Here is a 6,496-nt window from a genome sequence, read left to right as displayed (position 1 = left end):
ATAGAAAAATCTGTTTTGCAGAACAGTTGTAAATGAGCAGTTGTGCATAAAATTGTGAGTTTTAGGTCTATATCTGTCCTACCGAAATAAAGGCCTAACAGCCTTGTATCTGGTCTGGCAAATAGGGTCACAAACAATGATGCCAGGTAAGAAGTATACATTGAATACGTATATTTAAACATAATGTGAAGAGTTCATGGAAATGTAATTAACAAATTTATTTTAATGCAATAAAATATGAACTCCACACACTTAAGAGGAATCAATCCTAGAAAATGTATAATATGAGGAAACTATAGGTGGATTCCAAGACATTTTCCACAAAATAAACACACTTATTGATTTTTGTTTCCTATGAACTTTTTGAGGTACCTTGGTAAATATCATTTTTGCATGCTAATCAAAACTTTTTAAAAATTAAGGAGCTGGAACTACTAACTATTCTTATTTGCTCATTATACATTATAAACGTGTACAGAATTATCTAACTGTACCCCAAAATATGTGTAATAAAATAATAGAAACAAAGAGGAATAAAAAGATCTTGATAGAAATTGAAAGGGCTATGTTTTCAAAATAAATTTTTTATTTTTTATAATCTTCAAGAAAAAAGGTGACAGCCTGCCACTTAGAAAACCTTTCTTTTAATGATTACTTATTTGCATGAAATCTTAACATACTGAATTTTTTAAAGATTTATTTATTTATTTAAAAGTCAGAGTTACACAGAGAGAGGAGAGGCAGAGAGAGAGAGAATTCACTCCCCAGTTGCCTGCAATGGCCAGAGCTGTGCTGATCTGAAGCCATGAGCCATGAGCTTCCTCCAGGTCTCCCATGTGTGTTCAGGAGCTCAGGTCATCCTCTACTGCTTTCCCAGGCCAAACCAGAGAGCTGGATTGGAAGTGGAGAGGCCGGGACTCGTACCAGTGCCCTCATGGGATGCCGGCACTGCAGGCAGCATCTTTACCCACTATGCCACAGTGCTGGCCCCAACATATTGAATTTTATGACTGCTCAACTTTCTCACAAAAATCACCTTACTCCATGTCTGCAAAAATACAATATGCTTATGGTTTTGAAAAAAATACTCTAATAATATCACTAATTACAGACTATTACAATCTTACCTGCCACGATAATGAAGGAAATTGTATCATTTTTAAATTACATATTGGTGAACAATAAATTTCTTTCCTATCAATCATAATTTTCCCAGTGCATTATGTGATTTATGGTTCCATTCATTCCTCTGGTTCATTTTTGCTATCACCAGTATATTAAAATTTGCCGGCAAGAGTTATATAGACTTTGCTAAGTGAGAACAAATAGCTTTCACATATTTAATGTGTGCTGATGGAAAGACGCATTGAGAAAGTCATTATTAGTTTACTTATTGAGCTTCTTGAAGGGCATAAAGAATAAATGTGGTCAGTCAAAAGGATAGGCATTATTTCTATTTACACACCGAGATCATAATGAAAGATAGTGAGAATATTGAATGAAAACAAAATACAATAAGTAATTCCCATTATGAGAGAATTTCTATAACTCTTTAATTCAGGCAACTAAAGCATGAAGCCATCATGTGGGATAATCTTCTTGGTTCATATTTCATGCCTTGCACAGAGCAGGCAGAGAGAGAGAGAGAATCTTCCCTCTGCTGGTTCACTCCCCAAATGGCAGCAACAGGCAAAGCTGAGCAATCCAAAGCCAGGAGCCAAGAGCTTCCTCCAGGTCTCCCATGTGGACACAGGGGCCCAAGTGCCTGGGCCATCTTCTACTGCTTTCCCAGGTCATACCAGAGTGCTGGATAGGAAGTGGAGCAGCCGGGACTAGAATGGGTGCCCATATGGGATGCTGACACACAGGCGGCAACTTTACCCACTGTGCTACAGTGCCAGCCCCCGAACTTGATTATTAAGAGGTGGGGATCTGATCCTGAGGGACCTTTTAGGTACTGCTTATCACAGAGTATGGAATTCATTCTAGTGGGAATGCCAGTAAAGGCAGGAGCGCTATTCAGCATCCAGATGCAAATACAGGAGTTATAGCAGCAGTGATAATGGCAATTTTACCCAGAGAAATCACATCTATGATATGATTTTGGAGACTTGTAGCCTCCAGAACCGTGAGAGAACACATTTATAGTATTTAGCTACATAATTTGGAGTAACTTTCTTTTACCAAAGCATTGGGGAACTCATGCAGTGTATTGTACACTGAATTATGTCCCCTTCATAATTCACACTTAGTTCCTAACCCTAGTACCTTGGAGGGTAACTATGTTTGGACATAAGACTTTAAAAGAGATAAATAAACTAGAACAAGATCACATGTGTGGGTCCTTATCCAATGTGACTGATGTCTTTATGAGAAGAGTTGAGATCACAAGCGCAGAGGCCAGCGGACAGTCATGTGAGGACACAGTGACAAGGCAGTGATCTGCATGCCCAGGAGGCAGTCCTCAGGAGCACCTAAATCTTCTGTCACCTCCAGAACTGCAAGAAAATAATTTTTAAAAAATATTTTAATGAATTTATTTGAAAGGCAGAGATACAGAGAGTCAGAGAGACAGACAAAGAAGTCTTCCATTTGCTGGCCCATTACTCAATTGGCTGCAGTGGCTGGATCTGGGTCAATCCAAAGCCAGGAGCCAGGAGCATCCACCGGGTCTCCCACATGGGTGCAGGGACCCAAAGACTTGGGGCATCATCTGCTGCTTTCCCAGGCACATTAGCAGGGAGATGGATAAGGAGTGGAGCAGCCAGGACTGGAACCGGTGCACCCATGGGATGCTGGAGCCACAGAGGTGGCTTTATCCTCTACAGCCACGAGAAAATAAATTCTTTTACTGAAACCACCCAATCTGTATTGTGATTTGGAAGAGGTAGCAAAATAGTGCCAAGGGTGCAGTGTGGAGTGAGGAAAAAAGAAAAGATACTTTCACTTTCATCCTTATTGTCACCTTAGCTTGCCTTTACCCTAGCTGTCTACTGCAGGACAGGAAATGAGTGTGCCGAGGAAGCCCCTGAAGGAAGGAGGTTGGGCCTGGAACAGGAGGAGTTCGAAGGGCAGTGAGTAGGAACTGTGCGTTGGCAGCTCTGTGCTGGGACTGGAAGAACTTTGAGAGTGTAGTGCTTGTTGATTTTTTTGTAGGTTTTATGTGACAATCTTTGGACAAAGATCTTTTTTATTTGTCGAGAATGCTTTTTGCATAGGATATAACTGTGATTTTAGAGAGGAAAAAGAGCAGTGATGGAATCAGAGGAAATAAATAATAAAGGACTGATGGTACCTAGTAGTTTAAATGTGGAATTCCATGGCATTCTTCTTTCACAGTCCACTGTAATTTTAAATAAGATAGACATGCTAGAAAAACACTCAGTCTAAGCATAAACAGGGTGCTTTTGATTTATACTTCCTTTGTAATATAACCTGCAAGTATTTGAACCTTACTTATGAAATACAAGATTTAAAGAAGACCAATAACCTGGAATTCCTATCTAAAATGAAGTTATTTTCAATTCAGGCAGTCATTGTAGCAAAGATGTGGAGACAGAAATTATTGCGCAGATTCTGAATACATTTTTTTAGAAAGGGCAACCCAGCCCATAAAGAGAAGATAGTGCTATTAAAGAATATTCCAATTCTTGACATAGTATATATTTTTAAAATTAAATGTGTTGACATTTTTATGATGAAAGAAGCAAGGTTACCACATGATGTTTAAGTTGGGATAAAAGCACATTCCTATTTCAGGCACTACATAACGTCTCCATACTTTTGTACATAGTTGAATTTTATTTGTAACATGAAAAGGATCCAAATTGGAGAAGAAAAGTGACATTTCTCAAAGTTTTCATAATGAGAGACACATATTAGAGTGTCTTTACACAACACCAATTTCATTAAGGAAAAGAAAATTTCAGTTTTGAAGGAAGCACCCAAACATTTTTAATTATTTGAAAAGGAGCACATCCAAATGGAAGAGTTAAACATTTTTAGTGTAGGTAAACTGTTTAGTTATTTGGGTTTTAAAAATTCTTTAGCAGAGCAACGCTTCCATTATTGTTATTTCTCCTAGGTAATGCCTTCCTTCTATGAGGATAAAATCTGAGTAAAGGTAATTTATTGTCCACTAAAATTTTCATCTTCTGTCAGCATCCAAAATATGAGATCATATATATAAGCGCAAATACAAATTATGAAGATTAATTTTATTAAAATGCAGCAACAAGCAGAATTTTCCTCCAATATAATAAATCTTTCAGATGGATCAGAGACCTTGACTTTAAACCTGTGATGTTATGTTGCCCTCTTCAATCTGGTTATAAAAGCTGGTGGACTTCTTCACAGCCCTTCCCACTCCTCCCTTCCAAATCAGAGCATCATGCATTTTCTCCATATTCTCGAGAATTAAATGAGCAAAAATCAACAACTGAGAAAAGCACATGATTAGAAATGACTTACATTTATAAATAAATCTTTGTTTTTCAAATTGTGTTGACAAAATTCTGTATCAGAATTTTCTAAGTAAAATCCTAAAAACCTTAGTTCTAAACAATTAAGTTGGAGATGAAATCATGACCTGCTGTGTCTCTGCATAATCACCATCCTTCAGAGTCTACAACAAAAATTCTGTCCCTGCAGGAGCAATCACTGGGGCAGCTGCTTCCTGTCAGCCTGGACCTTTGTTCTTTCCTCAGAGACAAGACCTTGCAAGTGTCTGTTCACGTCATTATTTCCAGGATGTCTCAGCCATCAGGAGACTTTCAGGGTGCACCAACCACCTGTAAGGGAGGTGTTGTGAGCTAAGCTCTGGTCCTGTTGGGTTTGTGACAGCACACTAATTGCAGGGACCTGAGTTTATTTGCCTTTTAGCCCAGTTAATGTTAAGAATAAATTCTCACGGACTAGACAGCATGAGCTCATTGGTTTCCAACACTGCTTCTTGCAACTGAGATAAAGACTTTCTTTCTTTTGTCTGCCCAAAGTCAGTGCTCACCATTATTTACATTTTTGAATATTTGAGTTTCCTAGAGCTCTACTTTTTATCTTTATTTCTTGATGACCTTTACCCAGTGAACCTCTGAAGACATTTTGAGAGAATTTCAGAGTCACCTCAGTGTTTATGTTACCTATTCAGAAACAAGCTGCTTGACTTTATTGCTGAGTCATCCATTTATAGGAAATACAAGAAATGGTTGAACCATTTCTCATAACAAGCACTACATTTTGGCCATGTTATCTGGCACACTATCTCCAGTTGTTTCAAAGTTCTGAAATGTCTCATGTAATCATAATCAAGTTGTATAAAATAGTCAGGGTGTGGAGCTACCTAGGGATCTAGGTGTGCCTGGAAATGGGTGTGGCTTCAAACTTTTTAGCCATATTTTTTTGCTCTGCAAAATAAGAATATAAATGGTAATGCCTTTCACAAACTGAGACAGAGTTCTACAGAATCTGGTGGTAGCTAATACAGGCGTGCAGCCTTGTCAATCCCTCCAGCAGGAGTCCTGGGACACTGCAGAGACCATGCAGCTTCCCATGCCTTAAGAGCCTCTCGGGCTCCACCCACTTTCTTTTCTCCCACTGACTCCTTGAGGACTCTACAGCATATCAATCAGATGCAACATTTCTTTAACAATTCAATCCCTCCATTGCTTCTTTCTGGGGATCTAGGGAAAAATATAGCACATTAATTATGCTAATAATATTACTTTATTTTCAACATCCCCTCAAATGCCAGAATTCTACCAGGCCCATGGCCATAAATATAAACTGTTTTATAGAAAATGGTATTTCAGCTCTTCCGGGACGGTGCTTAGAGGCAGCCACAGTGGTCCAGCGTTTGACGTACCGCCGGAGGCTCTCCTGCAATACAGCCTCCAACAAAACCAGACTGTCCCAAACTCCTGGTAACGGAATTGTTTACCTTTATACTAAGAAGGTTGGGAAGGCACCAAAATCTGCATGTGGTGTGTGCCCAGGCAGACTTCGTGGGGTTCGTGCTGTGAGACCTAAAGTCCTGATGAGATTGTCTAAAACCAAAAAACACGTCAGCAGGGCTTATGGTGGTTCCATGTGTGCTAAATGTGTCCGTGACAGGATCAAGCGTGCTTTCCTTATCGAGGAGCAGAAAATTGTTGTGAAAGTGTTGAAGGCACAAGCACAGAGTCAGTAAGCTAAATAAAAACATGAAACTTTCAAGTAATTAAAAATCCAAAAAAAAAAAAAAAAAGAAAAAGAAAATGGTATTTCAGCCGGTGCTGCGGCTCACTAGGCTAATCCTCCGCCTTGCGGCGCTGGCACACCGGATTCTAGTCCCAGTCGGGGCACCGGATTCTGTCCCGGTTGCCCCTCTTCCATGCCAGCTCTCTGCTGTGGCCCGGGAGTGCAGTGGAGGATGGCCCAAGTGCTTGGGTCCTGCATCCGCATGGGAGACCAAGATAAACACTTGGCTCCTGCCTTCGGATCAGCGCGGTGCGCCGGCAGC

At 39.8% G+C, this 6,496-nt stretch overlaps 1 pseudogene; it reads left to right on the top strand.

The window, feature by feature from the left end:
- Positions 1 to 5,764: 5,764 nt before the first annotated feature.
- On the top strand, positions 5,765 to 6,252 carry LOC100356111 (large ribosomal subunit protein eL34 pseudogene; annotated as a pseudogene).
- Positions 6,253 to 6,496: the final 244 nt, after the last annotated feature.

This window comes from Oryctolagus cuniculus, chromosome 10 (assembly GCF_051225735.1).
Source record: "Oryctolagus cuniculus isolate XC-2025 breed Fujian yellow rabbit chromosome 10, ASM5122573v1, whole genome shotgun sequence".
In the NCBI taxonomy this organism is placed as follows: Eukaryota; Metazoa; Chordata; class Mammalia; order Lagomorpha; family Leporidae; genus Oryctolagus; species Oryctolagus cuniculus.
The sequence above is the reverse complement of the archived record's forward strand: the minus strand, read 5'-3'. Positions and strand labels throughout refer to the sequence as shown.